The sequence below is a fragment of the Podarcis gaigeae genome, assembly GCF_964106915.1.
Source record: "Podarcis gaigeae genome assembly, chromosome: 4".
NCBI lineage: Eukaryota > Metazoa > Chordata > Lepidosauria > Squamata > Lacertidae > Podarcis > Podarcis gaigeae.
In genome coordinates this window covers 56,114,299-56,139,622 of record NC_139677.1, presented here as the reverse complement: position 1 = coordinate 56,139,622, position 25,324 = coordinate 56,114,299, and the positions used below count along the sequence as shown (strand labels likewise).

General features: G+C 44.6%; 1 protein-coding gene and 1 long non-coding RNA gene across 9 annotated transcripts in view; both read right to left on the bottom strand.

Moving 5' to 3' along the window:
• TIAM1 (TIAM Rac1 associated GEF 1) overlaps positions 1-2,867 on the bottom strand; it is a 189,933-nt gene extending 187,066 nt beyond the window's left edge. For 3 of the 7 annotated variants that reach the window (XM_083735895.1, XM_083735897.1, XM_083735904.1), the window contains exon 1: positions 2,665-2,867. The gene's annotated coding sequence lies outside the window, so the exon portion shown is untranslated. The remainder of the gene's footprint in view (positions 1-2,664) is intronic. The other 4 variants (XM_083735901.1, XM_083735903.1, XM_083735893.1 and 1 more) reach the window with 3 other exon arrangements.
• A 4,962-nt stretch (positions 2,868-7,829) lies between these two features.
• Positions 7,830-25,117, bottom strand: LOC310843930. Of its 2 annotated transcripts, none has more exons than XR_014563793.1 (3): positions 24,959-25,117; positions 11,135-11,371; positions 7,830-7,918 (listed from the first exon to the last, which is right to left on the bottom strand). It is a non-coding gene; the product is annotated as an uncharacterized lncRNA (long non-coding RNA). The 2 variants fall into 2 exon arrangements; XR_014563794.1 differs by lacking the exon at positions 24,959-25,117 and adding an exon at positions 17,104-17,347.
• Positions 25,118-25,324: the final 207 nt, after the last annotated feature.

The window sequence follows — 25,324 nt, the reverse complement described above, 5'->3', positions numbered from 1 at the left end:
ACAAGAAAGAGGGTATTGTGAACAATAGAACTGATAAAGGAGCACCAGTGAGTTTTCAGACTCAGGTGCACCACAAGAAAAGATTGGTTTCCACTTTATCACCAAGAGTGAAGAAAGTCAGTCTCAACTTCTGGCTTCCCCATCTGAGAAGAGCACACAATCCTCTAATATCCAATCAAAAACACACTCATCCATGTTGTTCCTTACCTTGAGCCTCTTTACATTAGAAGGCGGTGGGGAGCAGAGAACTCTATGTATGGAAACATTGCATTCATTCATTCATTTGTATGCTATATCATAGCAGCAAGCTGAAGCTACCAGATAAAGAAACACTAGGATTCCATTCCTACATCTGTTTGAAGGAATGAGGTCTAAAAGATTAGCCTGCTACACTACTCTACAAAGATAGATTTATAGGATACAGATACACAAAGCATCTACTTATGTACTGTAAAAATTTGCAAGACTGGACCACGTTGAACATGTATACAGTACACATACTTCTGAAACCCAATACACTGAACAGGCTGGTACATTATAATTTTCAATAACAATGCTGCAACATATTTCCCCTGAAGCTTCTTCTTATATATTCATATTTACTAAACACACTATACATATGCATTGCATCATCTGCAACTAATATGTTCCTTAAACAAAGCAAGCTGCACTTGTGGGGGGGTGCACAATGCAGAACACAGCATGCAGCAGACTTACAAAATGTAAATTACAGCAGAACTACATTACCTTCTTAAACTACATACCCACTTAAAGACAGACATTAAATTCTGACTTGTTTTTTAGTTTGTCAAGTAATTTGGCATGTCTTAGCAGCACTGAGTATTTCCACAGAGAAGTGTTCTTTCCAAGCAAGAAAGAGAGAAGTTATGTTAATTTTCAAATCCTATTACTTTCCATGGCATCCATCTACAGCTATTTAAAATGCATTCACTGACACAATGTAACTGCAGTTACAGATAGGTAGCCGTGTTGGTCTGTCATAGTCAAAACAAAAAAAAATCCTTCCAGTAGCACCTTAAAGACCAACTAAGTCAGTTCTTGGTATGAGCTTTCGTGTGCATGCACACTTCTTCAGAGTGCATGCACACAAAAGCTCATACCAAGAACTGACTTAGTTGGTCTTTAAGGTGCTACTGGAAGGAATTTTTTTTGTTTTGACAATGTAACTGATCTGACAAGAAAGCTGGAGAGCAATTTAAAAGGAAAAAAAACAAAAACTCAAGTGAAACTAATTTTCCATGTTGATGGGATTCAGTTGTCACAACAAATAGCTTACAAGTTTTTACATAGCATGCAGCACGATCCTATACATACTTACTCTGAAGTAATTCCCTTTGAATTAAGTGGGGCTTATTCCCTGACAAGGATTACAGCCAAAGAACTAAGAACTTTCTAAACCATCCGTGTTTCGGGGTCTTTGTGCTGGCTGTATTTGTGATTTTTTAAAATCCTCATGAAAGCAGGATGAATTATGCAGAGCACCCCAGATATCCAGTGTTGTCCAATCAAACCATCAAAACTCACTACATCCATATTTACATGTGTCCAATCATTGACGGGGAAGAAATCTCTGGAAATTGACTACATAAGCATTGGTTCCTTAGCAATATGTCACCTACATCCGCCTCCTGCCTGAGTTATGAGTATTTGAATCTAAACACTATTCACCCAATATGACCAAGGATGCAGTCTATAAACAAAAGCAACCCTCCCCCCTTCTCCAACGGGACAGGACATCGCAAGCAGCTTGCAGCAGTACTAGCAGTGTGGCAATGTCGCAAAACGAGGGGACCATAACACACAAGCACATCAGTGACTCCACCACACATTTAAGAGGCACACTCCACATTACACTGGCTAGCTCCTATGAACAATTTATTGGCTTTGATCTCAAGAGCATTTGAGATGCAAATGAGAGGTTGGGGAAAGGATTACTCTGTGTGTGTGTGTGTGTGTGTGTGTGTGTGTTGGGGAATCCATCTGTGCCATTATACCCTTTCTGGGAGAACAAACGATTATCTTCCTTTCTTCCTCCTTGCCATTGTGCGAATGTTTTCCTCGCAGCTGCACACACACCGGCCGCATCGCGCCAGAGGCACAGCAGCCAGAGGTTATCCCAAAGCTTTATCCAGCTTCCTAATCCCTGGACGGCGAGAATGTAACATCGGGTCTGAGCGCAGAAGATTACACTCAAGCGGAGAGGCAGACAGACAGACAGACAGACACCCCCTCCCTCCAAGCTGATGTTCACAACAGAGCGATAGCCCCTCGGGTAGCAGAGAGTCGGGGGGTGGAAAGGAGCTTCTACTGCTCGTAGGAACAAGCACTAGCCCGGTGGGCCGTCTCTCTCCTCGCTCCCTTCCCGGCCTCCCTCACACCAAAGCAGTCCCCATTCCGACGACCGCCTGTCCATTCATTGTGCCTGAGAAATGAGCACAGCGCAGGGCTCCAGCCTCGCTCCTACCGGCTCGAGGCACTGGCGAGAAGAGACGGGGACCTCGGCGGGGAAAGGACAAGGAGGGAAAGAGGGAGGGAGGGAGGGGGCGTCTCTCTCCGCATCTCCATTTCTCCCGCTTCCACAGCAGCCAGCCAGCCCTCCATTCATTCCGTCAGCCTCATAAACCAAGCAGGGACGTTACTTACCAGCTCTCGGGGCGCCCCGGCCGAGCGCCGCAGCCCACAGCGGCGGCGGAGGAGGCGAGGCAAGGGAGCAGCGCGCTCGAGAAGGGCAGGCGCTCACGATGGCTCCTTTCCCGCTGCAGTGCCAGAGTCGCCAGTGCCGCCGCCGCCGCTCTCAAGACGAGCCCATTCTGCCAATAGCGGCCGCTGCCATATTGTTACCGCAAGCGCTGCGGAGGGCGGGGCCTGCCGGTTCCTTGGAAACCGAGCTCCATTGGCTGCGCCGCCGGCCAATCTAACCGACGCGGCCCAATGAGCCGAGCCGGCGGCGAACAGCGGGGCGTTTGGAGTTAGGAGCACGGCAGGCGTGGACAATAGCAGGCGCACGCGGGGAGCCAAGTGGAGGGGGGGAAGGTGGCAGGAGAATAGGCGCCTCTGACCACCGGAGCGGTCGCTGAGGGGGCGCTGGGCGAGAAGCGCGTCAGCTGCGTTCCAAAGCCGCGCGCGCACCTCTCTCTCTCGCGCGCGCGCTACCTGCGAAAGCGGCGCTCTTTCTTTCCTTCAGGGCCAGTGACGCTAACCCAGTTGGGATGCCAATCTGATACGGAGTTGGCCAATCAGGAGAACGACCTGGGTTAAATTAACGCGGGCCGAGGGAAAATGCTACGTGATTGGCTATTGACCGGGGGGGGGGGAAGGTGGGTGGCTTATCCCACCCATTTGGGCAGGGGTACAGACGTTTGGTCTGTAACACGTGGATAGGAGGAATGCTCCCACTTCTTTTTTTTACTTTTTTAAGTGGTGGTTGGGTGGGATACTGTTAGCCCCGTTGAACTGGGCTACTGGGAACTTTTTTCATGTAGAAAATACTGTCTCGGTAATGACCACTGTAACTTAACCCCCCTCCCCAGGTCCAGTAATTGCTCCCTTCTCTTTTTCATTTCCCTCTATACTGGCTCTTCCATATCCCACAACTGTGTGTTTGTTTGCCAATTCAGGAAAGTTTATAATGCGCTTGCAATGTACAGCATTTTAGGTCCCTCGTTGTAACCAGTTTGAGACTTGTTTTTCTTTGAAGGGGGACTGAGGAAAGTACAAAGTTGCCATTCTTGTAAGTAAATATTAGCACCTTCGAAGACTGTAGTCTATGAAAGCTTATACCGTAAGAAACATGTTCCAGGCATGCTTACATTCTGGTATACACAAAGCACTGCAGCTTCAATAACATGCCTCAATACACTTTTACCGTAACAGACTTAGCAGGGCCTCTGGAGATTTTTGTAAGTACTTTACTATTTAAGAGTGAAATAAAGAAAGCAAAAACTTGTGTTCAGATGGAATTGAGTAATGTTTATTGAATACTAGTGTAACAAGGCATATTCTTCACAAAACCCAAAATATTTGACATGATACAATGCATCTGTAATATTCAATTTTGTTTTGTTAACTTTATAGTGTTGTGGCACCCACCCTTTGGAATTCTCTCCCCTTATTAAACATTAGACAGGTGACATCCCTGTTGTCTTTTTGGTGCCTCCTGAAGACCCTTCTCTTCCAATAAGACTTTTAAGTGGAGATCTTTTCAGGATTTCATCAAGTTTTCTGTGCTGTCTCCTAAGATGAGTTGCTGATTGTTCCCGGAATGTAAGGATCAGACTACAGATTGTCTGCAAATATAGGTAACCTAACCCAACTGGTCCATTCCTGTATGGAAAAGCAGGTTTGAGAGAGCATGGTGCTTTTCTGCTGCAACGGCCACTCCCCAACACATGACCTAAGATGGCGGCGCGCAGAGACGCTGCGGCTCAGTGCTCTCCTTTTGTTTTTTATTTTTACTTGTTCTTTGTTTTTTATTTTTACTTGTTCTGAGTATGTTTGGCCGGGCAAGAAAGATTTATAGCAGGCAGGAACTCCTGAAGGTCGGGTTACAGTGTGAACAAGCTGTGAGAGCTGATTATTTTCGCCTAGATAACGCTCCTGTGGGAGTAGCCAGGCCACCGGGTTCTCCATGGATTACTATGCCGCCAGGGAGGAGGCGAAGGCGGCGTAGAGACAGGAGGCAAAGGCGGGGTTGTCGGGCCGGCGTCCTGGTAAGATTGCAGAGGAGTCCATCTAAACCACCTAGCATATTTCTTGCTAATGTGAGATCTCTTGCCAACAAGATGGATGAATTGAGGCTGCTGGCGGCAAAGAACAGTCTTGTAAAAGATTGCTGCGTTTTATTTGTCATTGAGACATGGCTTCAACCGTCCATACCAGACACGGCTATTCAGTTGGAAGGCTGTGTGGTACATCGTCATGACCGAGGCATGGACTTCGGAAAAACCAGAGGAGGGGGGCTGTGTGTATATGTGAACAAATGCTGGTCCAATAATTCTAAGACCGTTGGCAGTTACTGTTCACCGGATTTGGAATATGTGGCTGTTAAATGTAGACCAGCCTATCTCCCTAGGGAGTTTACAGCTGTTATGCTAACTGGTGTGTACGTGCCACCAGATGCCAATGCCAACTTGGCGCTGGGATGCCTGCAGAGCCTTATCAGCAGCCAGCAAGACAAGCATCCTGAAGCTGTGCACATCATTGCGGGAGACTTTAATCATGTTGAACTTAAAAAAGTGCTCCCAACGCTCTATCAGCATGTGAAATGTCCCACAAGAGGGGACAAGACACTGGACAAAGTTTATTCGAATGTAAATCACGGCTATAGGGCTTTACAGCTGCCACATTTGGGCCAGTCCGACCATATGTCTCTGTTCCTGGTACCAGCATATATCCCACTCAGGAAACGGGCTCCCACAATATCAAGGACTGTTAAAATCTGGCCTGAAGGTGCCATCCATCAGCTGCAGGACTGTTTTGAGAGAACCAATTGGGACATTTTTGATCGTTCAGACCTGGAGGAGCACACGGCGGCAGTTCTGTGCTATATCAATCACTGCACAGACACTGTCACAGTAAATAAATCCATCCGGTTTTACCCCAATCAGAAACCCTGGATGAATAGAGAGGTCCAGTGCCTGTTGCGGGAAAGGAACAGGGCTTTTAGGTCGGGCGAGGTGCAGCTTTACAGTGTGGCAAGAGCAAACTTGAAGAGGGGTATTCGACGGGCAAAACTGGTCTATAGGCAGAGGATTGAGGATAATTTAAGGAGTAACAACACAAGACAGATGTGGCAGGGGATTCAGCATATTACCAACTACAAACCTAACCTTGGTGCTGTCGACGGTGACCCTTTGCTGGCGGAGGAGCTTAACTTCTTCTTTGCTCGCTTCGAGAAGGAGCCACCTGAGACGCCGGTATTACAGCCACCAGCCCATAGGGGCCCCTCATTCACTGTAGAGGAGCATGAGGTGAGACAGGTATTGAGGATGGTGAATCCGAGGAAGGCTGCTGGACCTGATGGCATCACGGGAAAGGTGTTGAAGGGCTGTGCGGATCAGCTGGCGAGGGTCTTTACTAAGATCTTCAACAAGTCCTTACACCAGTCTATTGTCCCACCCTGCCTGAAGTCGTCAACTATTGTTCCTCTGCCTAAAAAATCCACAATCAGTAGTCTGAACGACTACAGACCAGTTGCACTGACTCCAATCATCATGAAGTGTTTTGAGAAACTGGTGCGCCGTCACATTATTTCCTGTCTTCCATCAACTTTTGACAACTACCAGTTTGCATACAGGGCAAATAGATCCACGGAAGACGCTATCACTACCACTCTCCATGCTGCTCTGTTCCATCTGGAGCAGCCGGGGAGTTATGTGAGGCTGCTGTTTGTGGATTTTAGCTCTGCTTTTAACACTATCCTCCCCCATAGACTGGTGTCCAAGCTAGAGGCGATTGGACTCTCCAACTCCACCTGTCTCTGGGTTTTGGACTTTTTGTCAGAACGTTCTCAGAGGGTTAGAGTAGGGTCACATATGTCCACAGCCCTTAGCCTTAACACCGGCTCACCACAGGGTTGTGTGTTGAGTCCCCTGCTCTATACTCTCTATACGTATGATTGTACAGCCATTTATTCCAGCAACAAAATCATCAAGTTTGCTGATGACACGACGGTGGTGGGGCTCATTTCAGGAGGGGATGAGTCCGCCTATCGGGACGAGGTGGAGCGGCTTTGTGCTTGGTGTGGAGAGAACAATCTGGCTCTTAATACGACTAAGACCAAGGAATTGGTGGTGGATTACAGGAAAAAAAAGGCGGACATTCAGCCCTTGTATATCAACGGGGAACGGGTGGAGAGGGTGGCGGAATTCAGGTTTTTGGGAGTGACTATCGATCAGGGCATGACTTGGAGCGCAAATACCACTGCTCTGGTGAAGAAGGCCCAGCGGAGAATTTATTTCCTCAGACTTTTAAAGAAGAACAATCTGAGTGAGAGACTGCTGGTGTCCTTCTACCGAGGCTCCATAGAGAGCATTCTCACATACTGTATTTGTGCCTGGTTCTCCAGCTGTACAGCTAGGAAGAGGAAGGTGCTCCAGAAGGTCATAACCACAGCCCAAAGGATTATTGGTCATCCCCTCCCATCTTTGGAAGAACTGTACGGTTCCCGTTGTCTTAGGAAAGCAAACAATATCCTGCAGGATGCATCTCACCCGGGACACAGTCTGTTTGTACTACTGCCTTCTGGCAGGAGATACAGAAACATCAAGTCAAGGACAAATAGACTGAAAAATAGTTTCTATCCAAGAGCTGTGGCCTTCTTAAATGCAGTAACTCGATAGTGTGACCTGGGAGTTTGATGGGTGTGGGTGTGGGTGTGGCTGGAATGTGGTTTGTTTGGTTGTTGTTGTTGTGTTGCTTTTGTTGTTTTTAAGGGATGGCATCCAATTTCGTTGCACTTGTGCAATGTTGCACTTGTGTAATGACAATAAAGAATCTATCTATCTATCTATCTATCTATCTATCTATCTATCTATCTACCTACTTCAACAAGATTCCAGATGACCTGTTTCGTCACACAAATAAGACAGCAGGAGCAAAACAAAAAAATTCCTTCCAGTAGCACCTTAAAGACCAACTAAGTTAGTTCTTGGTATGAGCTTTCGTGTGCATGCACACTTCTTCAGATGCATGCACACGAAAGCTCATACCAAGAACTAACTTAGTTGGTCTTTAAGGTGCTACTGGAAGGAATTTTTTTGTTTTGACTATGGCAGACCAACACGGCTACCTATCTGTAACAGCAGGAGCAGATTCCTGTTCCACCTGGAATGTCCCCTCCTCGTCCACGTGGCCAGGATCATTATGGCTTGCTAGATGTTGATGTGGCTTGTTGTTTCTTTTCTCCAAAAAAATTTAAAGTATATCAATATTAGTTGTAAGCTGCTTAGGAAGGTTTTGTATCCTGAAGGGTGAGATATCAATTATTATAATAAATAATCTTCCCTTGCCACTTCAGCAATCTAAATTGCAACCCCCCCCCCAAGCTATTTTTTGAGGGAAGAAAGGGCCTTCAGGGGGTAGTTACACATTTCCTTTGTTCTGCATCATAGAGGCCACTTTCAATTATTCCATGTGGCAGCTGTCCCTATGTGATGAAACATTTATGTACAGCACATTGTTGCATGGTTCTAACAATTTTCTCTGAGCTTTGCAGGCCTTTCCCTTGTTTTCCATTTAGGGTATACATTTGCAAAAATGTGGAGAAAATTCAGACCTTGTGAAGAACCACTGCACACAAATGGATTCCTATATGGAGGCAGCAGTAAGGTATATAGATTTCAATGGAATTTCCTTCCATGTAAGAGTGCTTAAAATCATATTGTGAGACAAAATTTGCTTCCTTCTGCTGTTTTTCATTTCTAAATAACTGAACATGATGGGTGATAAGTAACATTCTTACATTTTGCAATGTACAATAATTAACACTAAATCACATATTATATGGTAAAGGTAAAGGGACCCCTGACCATTAGGCCCGGTTGTGACTGACTCTAGGGTTGCGGCGCTCATCTCACTTTATTGGCAGAGGGAGCCGGCATACAGCTTCCGGGTCATGTGGCCAGCTTTACTAAGCTGCTTCTGGCGAACCAGAGCAGCGCATGGAAATGCCATTTACCTTCCCACCGGAGCGGTACCGATTGATCTACTTGCACTTTGACATGCTTTCGAACTGCTAGGTTGGCAGGAGCAGGGGAGCTCACCCCATCGCAGGGATTAGAACCACCGACCTGCTGATCGGCAAGTCCTAGGCTCTGTGGTTTAATCCACAGCACCACCCACGTCCCTACAACATTCCACAATATGGCTTCTCCTACTTGTGCCGTTCTATTCATCTTTGGGAGCAATTAACAAAAAATTATAAAAACTAATCATGCAATATTTAAACAATATTCTCCTGGAAATTCTTATCTGTGTGGTGTTAATGCTCATTAAATGGATAGTAATACATGTTTAAACTGATCCTATCATGATATGTAACAAACCTGCATATCCATAACAGTTAAGGCACAAAAATATTCTTGCTTTCTCCACCAGCACAACAAAATTGGTTTTTATTCTAATCCAAGAAATCTGACATGAGGAGTATTATGATCCTGATGTGACTGACATGGCTGTTGGCATTTTACAGTGTTCAAATTCCATTTTGTGAGCCTGCAAAGCTGTCCGTTCCAATTGGAATATGTGTATATTTAGTTTGTTGTGCCTAAACCCTGTCTGTCACCCACAGAGAGCATACACATATATTCTGTCTAGGCTGCTTTTTACAATTTAAATCTGCCATGTTACCTAGCTGAGGCGCAGTTACTTTGCTCTTATGCATGATATAACTGAATACTTAGCCAGCTCTCACCGACCCAGGACCTTTGAGGCATAGTCGTGAACTTACTGCCACATTGAGATGCCTAAGGTTTAAAAAAAGGGGAAGGTAGCTCCTTTTTTGGTAGTGAAGGAGAGATTGGCCATCAATTTATGTTTACAGACTGTAGATGCCTTTGCTGAGAATCTCATATACGTTTAGTAATATGGGTAATCTTTTGCAGTCCATGTGTCTAATCTCCACATTATCTGACTTTCAGAAATCACCAAGCTTGAAAACCTGGCTTCCTTTAGATTTTCACCCAGTAAGACTATTCTTCTAATACTGGTTCTTCTGTTAGATGATTATTGTAATTGAGTTCTGAGAAGGATATATAGTTAGAAGCAATGGTGCTCTGCAAGCATGTGCATATAATACTATATACAAACACAAAATAATGAGGACAGAGATGAAAAAAGCATTTTGCAAATCTGTTTTAAAAGTTGTAGTGGCAAGGATATATTTGTAATTTACCTAATTACCTAATTAGCAATGGGACATTAGAAAGAGGAACATGCTGACCTCTTCTCTATTTTGCCTTTGATGGAAGGAAGTTGGGTAAATCTTTAGGATAAACCCAAGCTTTCCCCTTCAAATTCAAGTGGATTGGGAACTTCCTTGGTTGGCAGAAGGAGGCTGTAGCTTAGTTCTCAAAAATAAAAACCACACTCTTTTATTGGGCCTAGAACAGGTTGTGGCCCTCCAGATGTAGAATTACAATTTGCATCATCTCTGAGCATTGGCTGTGCCATCTGACAACATCTGGGGAGTGACAGGTTTGCCATCCCTGGCTCAGGGTAAAATCCCTCATGCTAGGGAAGCTGAAGCTGACATCAGGAGAGGTGACAGCATACTTGCTACATTCAGTCAACTGTGTATGCCAGGAATAGGATAACTGCCCTTATCTGTGGTACTAAATGGACTTATCACTGTTTAAACCTATCAAAGCAAGAAAGGAAGGCCCTGTTTTATAATGGAGGCAACACAAGTTAGGCGTGTGACTCTTTTATATTACAGTCAGTACTTTAGACCAGAGGATGTTTTGATAATAGACCAAAAGGAATGTAGAAAACTGTAATAAATAGTATTACGGCAGCATGGATTGGTCTGTTTAAAAAGTTTGTAATGACACGCAACTCAATTCTAGGCATGTTTACTCAAGAGTCCTACTCTGTTGAATAGGACTTTCCTGTAGAAAGAGTGCAGCCTTTAATCCTGGAATGGTGGGCAGCTGTCCTTTATAATATTTATTTTGCTGTTGTAGTTGTTTGCTTGTGTTCATCCACTCAATGACCAATACAGAATAGCTACTAACTAGTAATATCCAGATAATGGAAAGCTGTAATTGGCACATAGCACTTTCTGTATTTCTCTGAAGAGTTGGAACAAGTGTGTGAAATGTTGGTTATTGCATTCTTACTGTGGAAGTGAAACATTTTTATATTGTAAAGGTCTGTACTTTTACCCATGCATCCTTTAAATCTATATTTACAGCAAAGATGTGGAATCTGTATGCGTCCCCCACACTTGCCCCAGATATGTCTGGACTCAGTCTCCCATCAGCCCCAGCCAGCATGGCCATTGATGATGGGAGTTGTAGTCTAACAATATCTAGATACTGATACATGAAGGATGCTTTCCAGAACAAATCAACTAGTTAGAGTAATAAAACTGCCATCACCAAGATTTACTCACCCATTGATGCTAGGCCCAGCAAAGAAAGGATAAAAGTTAATAAATCTGTCAGACATTCTCAGCGCTAGAGGATCAACCAAGAGCCTTCAGATCTTCTCTTATTCTGCTGCCCCACGTGGCAAGCCAACAAGACTGTATGGGAGGCTGTGGTGTGCTTTTGGATTCTAGACTAGAGCCACTCCACACACCCAGGCAGGCAGCCTGCTGACTCTTCCTGACCTCGCTTTGTGCTGTTGCCTAAGGAAAAGCACTGACTAAATCATGGGATAAATCATTCAGTTTGTCAACTTACATTCTCATTCTCTTATACTGTATAATACTTTCTGAGTGCTATGATATATTTGTATATATTTGTGCATTTCAGTCTCTTAATTATTCACAAGTTACCCTTGATTCGTGACAAGTTAAGATTTTTTTTTAAGAGGGTGTCTTTTCCCCAAACCAAAGACATAAAGTATGTGAGACTAATCAATCTTCATTTATTTCATCCTTCTGCCCTGCCTCTCAATAGTGTAAGCAAAAAAAGAAAAAAAAAACACAAAAACTAGAGCAAAGTTTGTGAATGTACATGGCAGTTATCCCTTCAGCTCAGTTGCTCCTACTGCTAAGCTACCACACTCCACCACACTCCCCACCCTTGAGCTCAAAGAATGATTTGGGTTTTAGCTGGCAGAGGGCAGGTAGGAGGAGGCAGCTGTGATGAACAAGAAAATCATGAAAGTGCAAACACGCAGACAGCCTCATGCTTCACTGGTTTGCAGTTATAATTGTGATGGCTTATATGTGCTCATCAAGGAGAATGATGCAATATTATTTGCAAGTATAACTAGTTATTTCTATCAGTGAAGAAATGAAGAGCTAAGAGTGAAATATGCAATCATTTCATTTGACTAATTTAATATATATGTATTACTGATTCAGGAACTCGTTGACTCTGTTTAATAACCCTGGAAGATACCAAGTTTCTTTGGAAACCCAAGTCACTGTTACTTCACCTATAACTGGTGTTTGATTGAAGTTGGAGCTTGGTTTTGGCTGCTGTTTCACTTTCTCTGTGGTTTCACTGTTAAGCAATCGGTTCTGTGGTTTTTCTGACTTGTAACATCAAGGGGGAAGCCCCTGCTCATACAGAAGTGTTGGAGCTTCAGATTGCAGCGTAGTTTCTTAGAAGATTGCTTTAGCAACATGAGCCACAATCCAGTAAATACATTGAATGCACAGAAGATACGCACACCCACCTTTTTCCACTGGTGTTTGCCACATTTGCTTTTAACACTGAACTCCAACAATTTTACACTACTTTTATTTCTCTCGTTTTTTAAAAAAAGAGTTTTAGTTCTTAGTGCTGTCAAGCCGGTAGAATTCAGAACCAGGGTGGTGATGAAGGAACAACTATGACCAAGATCTAATCAGGCCACTTCACATGTGCCAAGTCACATCTGCACATGAAGGGGTAGGCAGCCACAGCCCTTTGTGCCAACTTGAATACCACTCTAGAGGGTCCCCTGTCACCTTTAAGAAGAAAATCAGGGGCCACAATGAGAAGTAGAATCTGAGCAACCCCTATGTGTGTGTAGAATGCACTATGTTTGATCCTGACCTGCACTTGAGGAAGGTGGTAGGCGATTTTTGTCATTTCCTCCTTACCTCTGAAATGCTGGTAAGTCCCTGGAGCAACAGCAGGAGCCTGCAAAAATATTCTCATGGAGAGTGAGGAGTCTACTGGATCTCAGTCCCCTCCATGAATAGAAATGAGTTATCTCATTCATGGAAGGCACACCCATGCATGTAAATCTTTGGATCCTTGCCCCTGTGTATGCGTGCATCTGTGGCCTGGGATACTTAGACTGGCATTGATCACATCCCTGAATACTTCCTGTATTACCTTCTACTCTCTCCAAATTCTGGCAAATAGAACGTTTTTCCATCTTAGAGTTTGTGCTGATCTTCTGCCTTTCAAGCACACCACCCAGGCACCTTTGGGAGCTTTCACCTGGTGACTGTAATGTTTGAATGGGCCTGTTCTTCCAAGAACCATGTTGGAGGTGGTCTGAAATGTACTGATAAATATATTTACATTTATTCTCCAACCTCAAACACTGAGATTGCTCTTGTTTGTTTGGAATTTATTATACTTTTTTTTCCATCGCAGATACAATCCAGTGGGATGGGTGGTATATTTGTAGGGCAATGACTTAAAGGCAGGTACTGCAAAGATTGAAAAACAGAATTTGGCACTTAGAGAGGCAAAGAGTGCCACCTGCTGGGATTTCCTAGGTTTCATTTTCTTTCTTGGTAATGGCTATTGCACATTTTTCAGTACTAATGTAAAGTAGATGAATTTCAGTGGGATTACCACTTTACAGCAAAAGACTAACAATGATTGTGGAACCAGCTTTTGTGGACAGATGAAGTGGGAAGTCCATGAATACTCATGCCATAATAATTGTTGTTAGTCTTTCGAAGATGCATGCTTACTGAAATTACCGGTAATCAATTTGCAGTTGAAAGAGTTAAGTACATCATGCCAGTCTTACTGATATTTATTCAAAGGGCAGTTCCACTGAATTCAACAGGTCTTATATCCAAGTAAGGTATTTAATTTCAAATGTATTGATATCCAGTATTCTGAAGGGAGGTATGAAGGTTGGTTTTGGTCAAATTGGATTGGAGACCATTCATCTACTAACAAGGAAGGGCATAGCTGTATGACAGAGCATGTAATTTCATGCAGTAGGTCTTGGGTTCAGTTCCGGGCATCTCCAGGTAAGACTGGAAAAAAGTCTGGCTGAAACCCTGGAGGACCACTGCCAATCAGTGGAGACAATAATGAGCTAGACAGACCAATGGCAGAAGACATTTTACCCTATCTTTAGCAGTCTGATTGGTGGCTTTTCACTCCACCTGTATAAATGGGATCATAACCATAAAAAAATATCTGTGTATATTTAAAAGAATACAAATAAAATGTTACTAAAGATTTAAAAAAACCAAAACAAACCACATATTGAGGCAGACAAGAGGGAGTGGAACAGAGGCATAATAATAAAAATCATTGGAGCCTAGGCAAAGTAACTGGACTTCATTGTTGAAGAGGAAATAGCCAAGGGCTAAAGGTAAAGTATGGGGTGCTGGTGGCGCTGTGGATTAAACCACAGAGCCTAGGGCTTGCCAATCAGAAGGTTGGCGGTTCAAATCCCTGCGACGGGGTGAGCTCCCGTTGCTCGGTCCCTGCTCCTGCCAACCTAGCAGTTTCGAAGCACGTCAAAGTGCAAGTAGATAAAGTAAATACTGTAGGTACTTCTCCAGTGGGAAGGTAAATGGCGTTTCCGTGTGCTGCTCTGGTTCACCAGAAGCAGCTTTGTCATGCTGGCCACATGAGCCAGAAGCTGTACGCCGGCTCCCTCGGCCAGTAAACCGAGACGAGCGCCGCAACTCCAGAGTTGTCCACGACTGGACCTAATGGTCAGGGGTCCCTTTATCTTTACCTTTAAAGGTAAAGTAGAAGCAACAGGTATCACAGAATGCAGGGTCTTAATTGGGAGACCTGTCCACATTTGGCGAACAGTCATGAAAGTGTTGCTGCAAGGCATGTTAGTTTGATCATCACTTACGTCTTCCTCTTTTGTTTTTTTCCTTCCCTCACATTTGGTCAGCCACACTGTCCATCCATCCATCCATCTTTCCTTTCCTTGTCTTTCTTTTCCAACTTCCAGTGCTGCAGTCTCACTCTTTTTTCCAACTCCTAGTGCTTGCACACATGCCTGTGCATGGGGGCAGCTGTTGCTGACGCTGTAAGAAGATGGGCATGCAAGCAAAGAGGGACTACGGCTGACTCCCACTGTTCTTTCCTGGCCCATAGATTGAGAAACACTGGTCTAGAAGGCTAAAGCACTGTTTTAATGGAAGCAGCCAGAGAAAAATAAGAGATAGCCACTTGATGGCAGCAGTGTAGTAAAGGAGGAGGAGGAGGACTTGTCTTGGCTGTCTGGCTTGTCTTCCCTCTCACTTTGCAGTCTATAGCCCTGCATTGTTGCACAAGGAAACTACGTAATTTCACAGTCTTTCTCTCTATATTTGTTATGTTTGGAACTTGTGAGTGAGGAGCAACAATTCTGGAAATTTCTGCAATAGTTAGCAGGAGAAAGTATGCTTTCCTCTAAGGTTTCTGGGGGGAAGTGGAGGCTATTGTAGATTTCAAGGAAATCAGATATTCCTCCTGTCCAAGCAAATTATCAAAATAAGTAGTGTGGACTGAATCCAGAAAACAGTGCCCATGGCTTGGTAGCTGTCAAGTATTTCTCCATGAAAATCTCTACTTTGTTCTTGTCTATGTTTCGCCTGTGATGGACTTTGTACTTACGGCAAAGTAGAGAGGTGTCAGCTGACTTGAAAAGATAACTGAGCAACATACAAAAATCGTAAGGTAGGGATGTTGGTCTAATGGGGGGCAGGGCGCTCAAAAAGCCACAATAGGGGGATAATCTCTATTGGGACCACCTAAATTTCACAAAGTACCCGCAAGCTTTTGAATTCTCCAGAAATCATCTTCACACTGGATGTAGAGCAAAACAACAAGGAGGAAAAAAATCATGCAGTTTGATCCTAACAGTCTGGGCTTGTGCAGGGCATGTTAGGCAGATGAAGTTTGTAATCCTAACCACTGCTTTCCCCCCAAGGGGTACGCAGTGCTGGCACCTCTTTTTGTTGTTGTTAAAAAGTGTAGCACTACTGTAACAACTTCATGGTGAGTACTGGCACCTATTTTTCTAGAAAAAAAGGACTGATCCTTTGCTAGATAGTAAGCCTCATTAAACACAATGAGATTTATTTCTGAGTAAACAGGCACTGAAAGACTGAAATCCTATGCTCACTTGCTTCCTAGTAAATGAGTACAGTAAGTCCACAAATTACGTCAGGGTTACATTCTGGGGATCGCACCTAAAGCCAAAATTACATATGGTCAAAACCCATTGGGTTCAATGGTGGGTGGGACTGCCAAATTCATTTTTCCTGGAACACCCACACCTTTTATTTTTTGCAATGTGTGTAAAGTTGAATGTGCACAAGTTAAATGCACTAAGTTGTGGACTTATATAGGATTTCAGCCCTAGGCAGCAAAAGCAAACAGTATCTCATGCACTGTGGATTTGGGGGGTGGGTATATTTACAGAAGGGATGCGGGTGGCGCTGTGGGTAAAAGCCTCAGCGCCTAGGGCTTGCCGATCGAAAGGTCGGCGGTTCGAATCCCCGCAGCGGGGTGCGCTCCCGTTGCTCGGTCCCAGCGCCTGCCAACCTAGCAGTTCGAAAGCACCCTCGGGTGCAAGTAGATAAATAGGGACCGCTTTCTAGCGGGAAGGTAAACGGCGTTTCCGTGTGCAGCTCTGGCTCGCCAGAGCAGCGATGTCACACTGGCCACGTGACCCGGAAGTGTCTTTGGACAGCGCTGGCCCCTGGCGTCTTGAGTGAGATGGGCGCACAACCCCAGAGTCTGGCAAGACTGGCCCGTACGGGCAGGGGTACCTTTACCTTTACCTATATTTACAGAAACCTTTTGTAGGTGCCATAGGAGGTACTGGTGGGGACACTGGTGCCCACGGGTGCCATGCTGGTGAAAACTGTTCCAAGAGCTTGAGGCAAGAACTGAGTCACAAAATATACTCTGCTAGATCTTTCATGCTTTCTTTCATAATTTTGCAGTTTTCAACCTGTGACTTTTGCCATCAATGCATGTTGAGATACAGACAAGGGCTGGATTATGCCTCTGTCATGGTCATTTCATGATTTTCAGTGGGAATTTATTTGTGATGCTTATGACTAGTAGGCACGTTGCTTCATACAGGAAATACAGTTTGTATTCATGCAACTACCAGCTTCTCAATAGCCTTTGGCTGAATTTTCTGTCCCAGATCTCTTTCACTCAGTTATTCTACTATAATAGCAGGACTTTTTTTCCAGCCGGGACTCACCCAAACTGAGTTCCGTCACCTCTTTGATGTGTTCCGGCACCTCTTTGTAGCATACAGCAGCTGTACAGTGGCAAGGCGCCCAGAGCTGCGTGTTGGAGGCTTCAGGCTGCATGCCGCTTGTGGCTTTGTTTCTGTGGCGACATTGTAATGCGGTTGCAGTGATGCTGGCGGTGGGGCAATCAGGCAAAGAAGAATTCCCCCGCAAAAAAGCATTTCCTCCCCTAAAATAAGCTCAACAATTTATTTGTTGTCCGTCAAAAAAAGTGGGAGTTCCTGCACCTTTTTCTGGTAAAAAGCACTGTATAATATACAAGAGAGGGTCCAACAGTCAAGAAGGTGGTTTCTTAAACCTCTGCTGCCTTATTGCTATATTCATTCATGAGAAAGGTTTCGGGAATAAACTCTGAGGAATGAACTCCATCCGCTGCCTTGTAGGACATTTTTGGGAGAAGAAAAGGCCAAGGAATAAACCCTACACAAATCCAGCAGAGAGATCCTAAGGTGGTTGGGTGGCATGTTCTTCTCTACCAAGGCAAAATGGTGAGTATCCTGGAGACAGCCAAGTTCAGGTCACTGAGACCAGCTGGGCTTGATTGTCACCAGGTGATCGGCACCGAACTGTGTTTGTGTTACACGGCGCTATCACAGTGCCCACTGTGACAAAGATCAGTTATTGGCAGATAGCAAGATCCTCCTCCAGCCAAAGAGGACCTATAGCACAAAACATAAAGTGTGGTCTCAAATAAACACTGCCACAAGAGTCATAGCTGAACTTTGTGGATGCTTTTCTGATTCTGCTGAATAAGCACTACTGCTTGTTAAGCACTAGAGACAGGTTGAAGAAACCACATCAAAGAGGCAACCTACAACATAGCTATGGCTTCTTTTGGCAAAAGAGAACCGCAGAGCCCCAACTGGTTTGAGGCTGGCATAAAGGACACAGAGCCTGTTATTGCTGCAAAGCGTGAGGCTCTTGTGAACTACAAGCATACAACCTGCAAGAAGACATATACTTGTATTCAAGTAGCAACAGGGATCTGTTCACCTGGCATATCTCCATGCCAAGACAAGAGTGTTGTGGGTTCATATCTGAGAGATGCTGTTTGCAGATGATGCAGCCTTGACAGCACACTCTGAGGAAGCTCCACAGAGAGACTCATCAACCTTTTTGTCCAAGCCTGCAGGAAGTTTAGCCTCACTATCAGCCTGATGAAGACCAACTTCCTTCTCTGGAAAGGAAATTGAGTTGAACACCCCTAATTCTGTCCATACCTGGAGCTGGCCCTTCATTCAGTTTCCTTTTGTAAAATACTTTCCCTATTTCTGCCCCCATAGTAGTTACTTCAAAAGTTTTCTTGCCATTAGCTACTGAGCTGAAAGCAGAACACATACACACAGTGAGAGAGAAGAATTGCCATTATAATTTTCCATTCTACCATCACATTTTGTGTACACTTAATCATAAAGAAACCAGTTTCAGATGTTATCAACCATTTGTGAGAGTCACATTTTATAGCTGTCAAGTAGGGAATTCTCCCTCATGAATTATTTCCAACTGTATAAAAGCCTCACCTGCATTGTAATCCTGTGCAATTACTGGGAAATTTCATTGATTTCAATGAGATGGATTGATTCTGCACAGGACTGTAGAACTACAGTGTGATTTCATCTTTCAGTGCTGTTGCCTGGATGAGGACAGGATTGTTAGAGGAGAAAACAGCAGTCATTATTTCCATTGCTACTGCTGACCAAACAGCCATGGCCCTTTCTGCCTTGGCGCTGGGTAAGAGCATGACCACACAGAGCAGCACAAACAGACAAGAGTTCCAACGCAGGTCAGCATACGTTACTGGAAAGTATTATCTCTATATATTACTAACAAACAGAGCTCTGAATATGGGCATTGAGGAATACCACCCAAGAAGTAGGGAGGTAAGGGAAGAGCACTTGGGTGGCAGCATTATCTCAGTTACTTGCTCACTGTCGCCTACAGAGCCTAAGCCTGTTGAAGTTGTTTACTAACTTTTACTCCTTACTGCCCCAGTGTCTCATCTTTTCCCAGGCAGCCTTCCAACAAGGACAAGAGCAAGGAGGTTTCCACTCCTGGTGCAATTCAGAAGACAGTAGACTGACAACTAGACTAACAACAGCACTGGCCAGTGTGACTCCAGCACTTCCTTTCTGGTAATGCCACCTTAATGCTGTAGGCTCCTGTAACTTTGCGAACAGTTTAACAAACACATAAGTATCCTAGCATGAGAATGCCAGGATGCAGAGTGCAGACAGTATTCCTCTGCTACCACATAGTTTTCACAGGCACATGAGCCCTGGTGCAACATAAGAGTTTGGCAACCCTACTTTTCTATTTTTAGTTCTGGTTTTCAAAACAACATCATTGAGGCTATTCAATAAGAACATTTGCTTGTTTTACAATTCAGAAGTTGAGAGAGTGCTGCTGCAATCAGGTCCTTCTTACAGGCTTCCCTTTGGCACCTGGTTGGCCATGGTGACAGCAGGATGCTGGAGTGATGGGTGATTTGCCTGATCCAGCAGGCTGTTCATATGCTTATGTTATGATGATCCCATGCATGGCACTGGTGGAGGAAAGCAGGCATATCCTGGGTAAGACCACTGGGAGACTGTAAAAGCCCCATCATGTGCTTTTCTGTCTATCTCCATGACCATGCAGTCAAGTGTATTGCTCTGTTGAACAAGAGGACTGGGTTTTATTCTTCATCTCAACAACTCTTTCTGAAATGGTTACTTTTGCCCCATGCAGCGCTTGACTTCCTATATGTTGCTGGCGGGATTCATTCCCTGCCTGCCATTTTTGTGTGTGTCCTTCACAGAACTACAGTGGTACCTCGGGTTACATACGCTTTGGGTTACATACGCTTCAGGTTACAGACTCCGCTAATCCAGAAATAGTACCTCGGGTTAAGAACTTTGCTTCAGGATGAGAACAGAAATCATGCTCCGGCAGCGCGGCAGCAGCAGGAGGCCCCATTAGCTAAAGTGGTGCTTCAGGTTAAGAACAGTTTCAGGTTAAGAACACACCTCCAGAACGAATTAAGTTCTTAACCCGAGGTACCACTGTATGAGGTATCTCAGTCTTACTTCCTGTAAGCCTGCATGCCTCCTTCCTGCGGGGTTGTGGAACTGGATTACTTATGACTGGAACAACATTCCTTCAGACCCTGTTCAACCAAGAAAAAACGGGCTTTTCTGCCAGTCAGGGGATCCAAATCCAAGGAAGGAGTCCTGGAGCTTGTTACTTCCTGCCTAAGCCAGTGAACTGTGGTATAAGATGAATTGGAGGATGCACTGTGAACGCTTTCTGGATGCATACTTGTGGAATGATTTCCTGCTATCAGTGATTGGTACCTTCCATACATGGTTTCCATACATTGCATTCCATACATTGGTTTCCACTTCTCAACCCCCACCTCCAAAAGAAAGCATTCTGTTGAGAAACAATCTGTATCTAGGACAATGTACTGTATATTTTTACCTGTTTTATGGCTTTCCTTGCCTGGAGGATATTAGGTCATAAATGTATAGGGGACCAAAGGTTATTGGCTCAGGATAAGACTTTTCTTTCTGCTTGTTTTATTTTACAACAGATCTAGTTGTTCACTTTCATCAGCCATTCAAAAAGACCCTAGTCTACAGTGTGTCCCCAACCCGCCACAAGTAAGACCATCAAGTCCAGAAATTAAAATTACCTAGCTGTACCACTTATTTTCCATACAGGGTTAGGGAATGACAGCTTTTCCTAATTGATTAAGGCTCTTGTATACAGTATGTGGTGTCAAGCGTTAGCATATTATATGCTTTGATTGATAGCCTATATGGGAAGAGATATAAAAGAGTGTGTGAACGGATATTGATGGGATAATCTGCTTACTCAGAGTGCATTACAAATGTGTCAAGAATGTTTCTGCAGGAAAAACTCAGACTTCAGCTAGTTTCATAGAGAGTAGGCACCCCGTATATGTAGCTGATTTAAGCATACAGCTCTGATAATGAGAATGGTACTTAATTTCTACGCATGTTCAAAGCTAAGGCAAGAGAATGCCGCTATATAAGATCTGTATAATTTCAGAGGCATACCTAGGCTCCTTTGTGCCCATTACTCCCTTGACAAGGAGCCTTAGAGTATCTCTTTCCCCATTTTTTTCTGGTTTGGCAAATGTTTGTTTGCTGTAACATATCAGGAATGTAGACTAAGTGAGCATGGAATCATGAGGCAGGAGTGGGGGAGGGGAGGAGAGGAGAGGTTAATTCTGTGCTTCACTCCACTTGAAACAATACACACAGCTATTGTGGTGGTGAGGGCATTAAGACCATTAAGTCCAGGTAGCTGCACCACTGGTACATTCAACAGAAATATTCACTTCTAAATAAAAATAAAGGAGCATCAAATGGTTCCTCTGGTCCATGAAAGCTTCTGCCCCTGCTGCCTTTCCCAGATACCCTTCTTCTGTTTCCTTGCTTTTTGTTTTTGCACACATCTTTTTGTTGCTGGATTTCCCTTTCTCATTCATTCCTCTATCCTCTTCTCTTCTCCCCCCTCTTTATTTCCTTCTTTTTATTTATCCCCCTCTTTCTTCTCCTCCTCTGTCCCCTTCTATTTTAGTAAAATTTGTCACTCCTCTGCCTCACCTGCTGTAGTGCTGCCACCTGCAGTGGCACCGCCCTGCCTGCTCGCCCCCCCCCCGCACAGGCCCTGCAGCAGCTGCCCCCTCCTCCTCAAGGCCAGTCCTCGGTACACCCCTGTGGAGGCCTGTGAACTCCACTTTTGTGGGTTCCCAGCAGCTGCTGTTATGACTAAGTAAAGTTGCCTTAAACATCACAATGGTGTGGTTATTGAAGAAATCCACCACACTACTGAGCTTCTTTGAGAGTGAGATAACATATAATAAATTCAGAAATACTGAGCCAGGAATAATTTCTAACCAAGTTAGGGTTACATGAATTCAGCATCTAGCAAAACAGTTTTGTCACTATAAAGTTTCAAAATAGCTTTGTGATTTTTATTTTTTAGTTGCACGTGGGAAATCAGCTGAGGGATATGTTGGTTTAAAAAACAACAACTGGTGGATAGGTGTGCAGAGACCTATGTGTAGAGGGGTGTCCTACTTGCCATCCTCAGGACTCTTGAGAAACTCACCAAACCTGCTACATCTGAAACCGGGTGTGGAGAGTGAAGCTGGCTGCTAAATGGGACACTGCTGTGGGCAGCCAGAGGACGCTCCATCTACCTTGGTGCCTGCCCATAAAAAGCAAGCCTAGCAAGAGTAGTGTGATGTCAGCAGCAACCCGTCTATTTGTGAGACATTTAAAGTTTGTTTGGGCCTTGGGTAAGAGGCATAAGAACATAAGAATGGCCCATCTAGTCCAGCATCCTGTTCTCATGGTGACCAGCCAGATGCCTGTGGGAAGCCTCCAAGCAGGACGCAAACTCCTGCGGCTTCCAGCAACTGGTATTTAGAAACACTGCTGCCTCTGACCATCAGTAGTCTTATCCTCCATTAATTTGCCCAATTCTCTTTTAATGCCAACCATGTCTAGCACTGTGTTCTGTCAGAGCAAGTTCCATAAGTCACCATTAAGTTCTATGTGAAGAAGCACTTTCTTTTATGTGAGAGCTAGGGTGGATGGGTGGTGCCCTGGGCGAGAATCAGGAGGATAAGAGGGGAGGGTGTATCTCTATTTTTTAGTCATTTATATTAACATTTGTCTACAGTAACCCTGCAACTGATGCACATTTAACTTACTGTATGTGCATTCAGGTTTATGCACTTGGCAAAAAAGAAAGTGGGCGGGCATCTGGGAAAAAAAAAAACCCTTTGGCAATCCCACCTGCCACTGCACCCAGTGTGTTTTGACTACATGTGATTTTGGCTTTAGGCATGATCTCCAGAGCATAACCTCCACATATGTTGAAGGTTTACTGTGTATTGAACTGTATTGTTATAGCATTTTTGTTGCTTTAGTTTTCTGTAAACCACTTAGTGATACTTCTGTATATCAACTGGCATAGAAATGGTCTAAATAAATAAATAATGTTTGGCTGAGTTGTGAGCTGGGTTTGTGGTGCAGTATGTAGAGAAGCAGTCACATTAGTGCATTGCCATATGCTGAATTCTGCATGGCTTATTCTCTTTACTTAGCATGCAAAACTGGTTGCATAAGTTGGCCCTCACCCAGGAACAATGAGATGACAGAACTGTTAAGAAATGTTTCTCTCCGTGAATGCTAGTACAGTCAGCTGAATACATTATATTGACAATAAAACTAGTGCCTAAGGTATGGGCACAGCACACGTTTGCTCCAATGTTCTCAACCTACAACCTGCAACAATTGCTGCAACTGTGTCTCTCATGGAAGCCAGCATCTTGAGAAACCATAAAGTTGATGGGTAAGTGGGTAGCTACGTGTTGCACATGGTGTGTTTTTCAGGGGGCACTCAGGGGTATGCAGTACTGGCACCTCTCTTTTTTCAGTTAAAAAGTGTGGCACTTACTGTAACAACTTCATAGTGAGTACCGACACCTATTTTTCTAGGAAAAAAACACTGGTTGCACATAATGATTATCTCCTCATCATGAAATATCCTTTGTATAAGCAAATGGCATTATGTGTATGCAGGAGACCCTGACTTCAGTCTTCTCTGAGCCACTTGGTCAAATCATTATCCTGCATGGTTGCTTTGTAAGTTTTGAAATTCATATACAAATTCATGTGCAAACCACACATACATTAGGAACAAAGGAAGCTTCCTTATATCAAGTCAGACTGGTGGTTCATCTAGTATTATCTCTACACTAACTGGCAGCAGCTCTCCATGTTCCACGTAGGGGACATTCCTAGTCCTACCTGGTGATGCCAGGGGATTGGACCTGGGCCTTCTGTTTGCAAAGCAAATGCTTGACCGCTGAGCTACATATCTTCCCCTATTCTAGCATATGCTACAAAACACAACCAATTAAGCCTTCCCAGCTCATATACGACTAATGAATACATGCATATGTAGCCGTCACAGATCAGCCTGTACATTCTGGCTCTTTATCCCCAGAAAAAAGGAAACTGCCTTTTACCGAATCAGACCATTAAGTTTATGTATAGTAGTACTGTCTATGCTGACCAGGCTTTTAGATGGAATATTTCCAGCCTGCTGTGGACATGTGGAGGGTTAAACCTGGGACCTTCTTTAGCGCTGAGCTATGGTGCCTGCAAAATGATTGGGTTTTTTTTGTAATACAGTGGTACCTCTGGATGCGAACGGGATCCGTTCCAGAGCCCCGTTCACATCCTGAGTAGAACGCAACCCGCGTCTGCGCACACGCGGGTCGCCACTTCTGCACATGCGCTTGATGTCATTTTGAGCGTCTGCACATGCGCGACGAAACCTGGAAGTACGGTAACCTGTTCCGTTACTTCTGGGTCACAACCTGAAAAGATTTAACCCGAAACTACTTTAACCCGAGGTATGGCTGTATTTGAAGCTGTCAGATGAGATTAGAATGGTAAAATATGATTTGGTTCACCAAACATCACTAGTGAAATAAGTAGTAGACGTGGCACTGAAATAATATAGCGCCTACATATATAAATATATATACATATATACGTGTGTGTGTGCTGGGATGGAGATGCTCATGAACCGCGCAGCCACCCTTTCCAGTGGAAAGGGATAAGCCAGTGAGGTTCAGGTTGTCAAAGTGATACGCTAAGGACCATCAGCCCCGCGCTTTCGGAAACAGATTCATTTGCTAAGCCGACATTACCCAAATAGGTCAAGCTCCGAAACAGGCCTTGACTTGCTCCTTGGTCTCTGAGCACCAGTCACCTGAATGCCTGAGGCGAAAAAGGGAGCAGCCCGACCTCGTGATCCTCCCTCGTCCGGCACATTCGCTTCGGCTGCCACTCGTGAGCATCGCTTCTACTTGTCTCCAAGGGAATTGCTGCCAAGCGGGTAGAACAACGAGTCTCTCTCCCCGCCCGCCGCACATAGTAGAACTCTCCGGGCGGGCGGGAGGCCTGTCAAGACCCCCTCGCACTGCCGAAGCTCTGACTAAGAAAAGGCGCTCGAGCTGCCATTGGCTCGGATAAAGGGGCCGAGGTTTCTCTCTCCCCGTCTGGTTGGAGAAGGCGGGAGAGCGTCGGCCGGGCGATTGGCCGCCTCGTCTCGCGAAGGCGGGCGTAGAAGCAGATC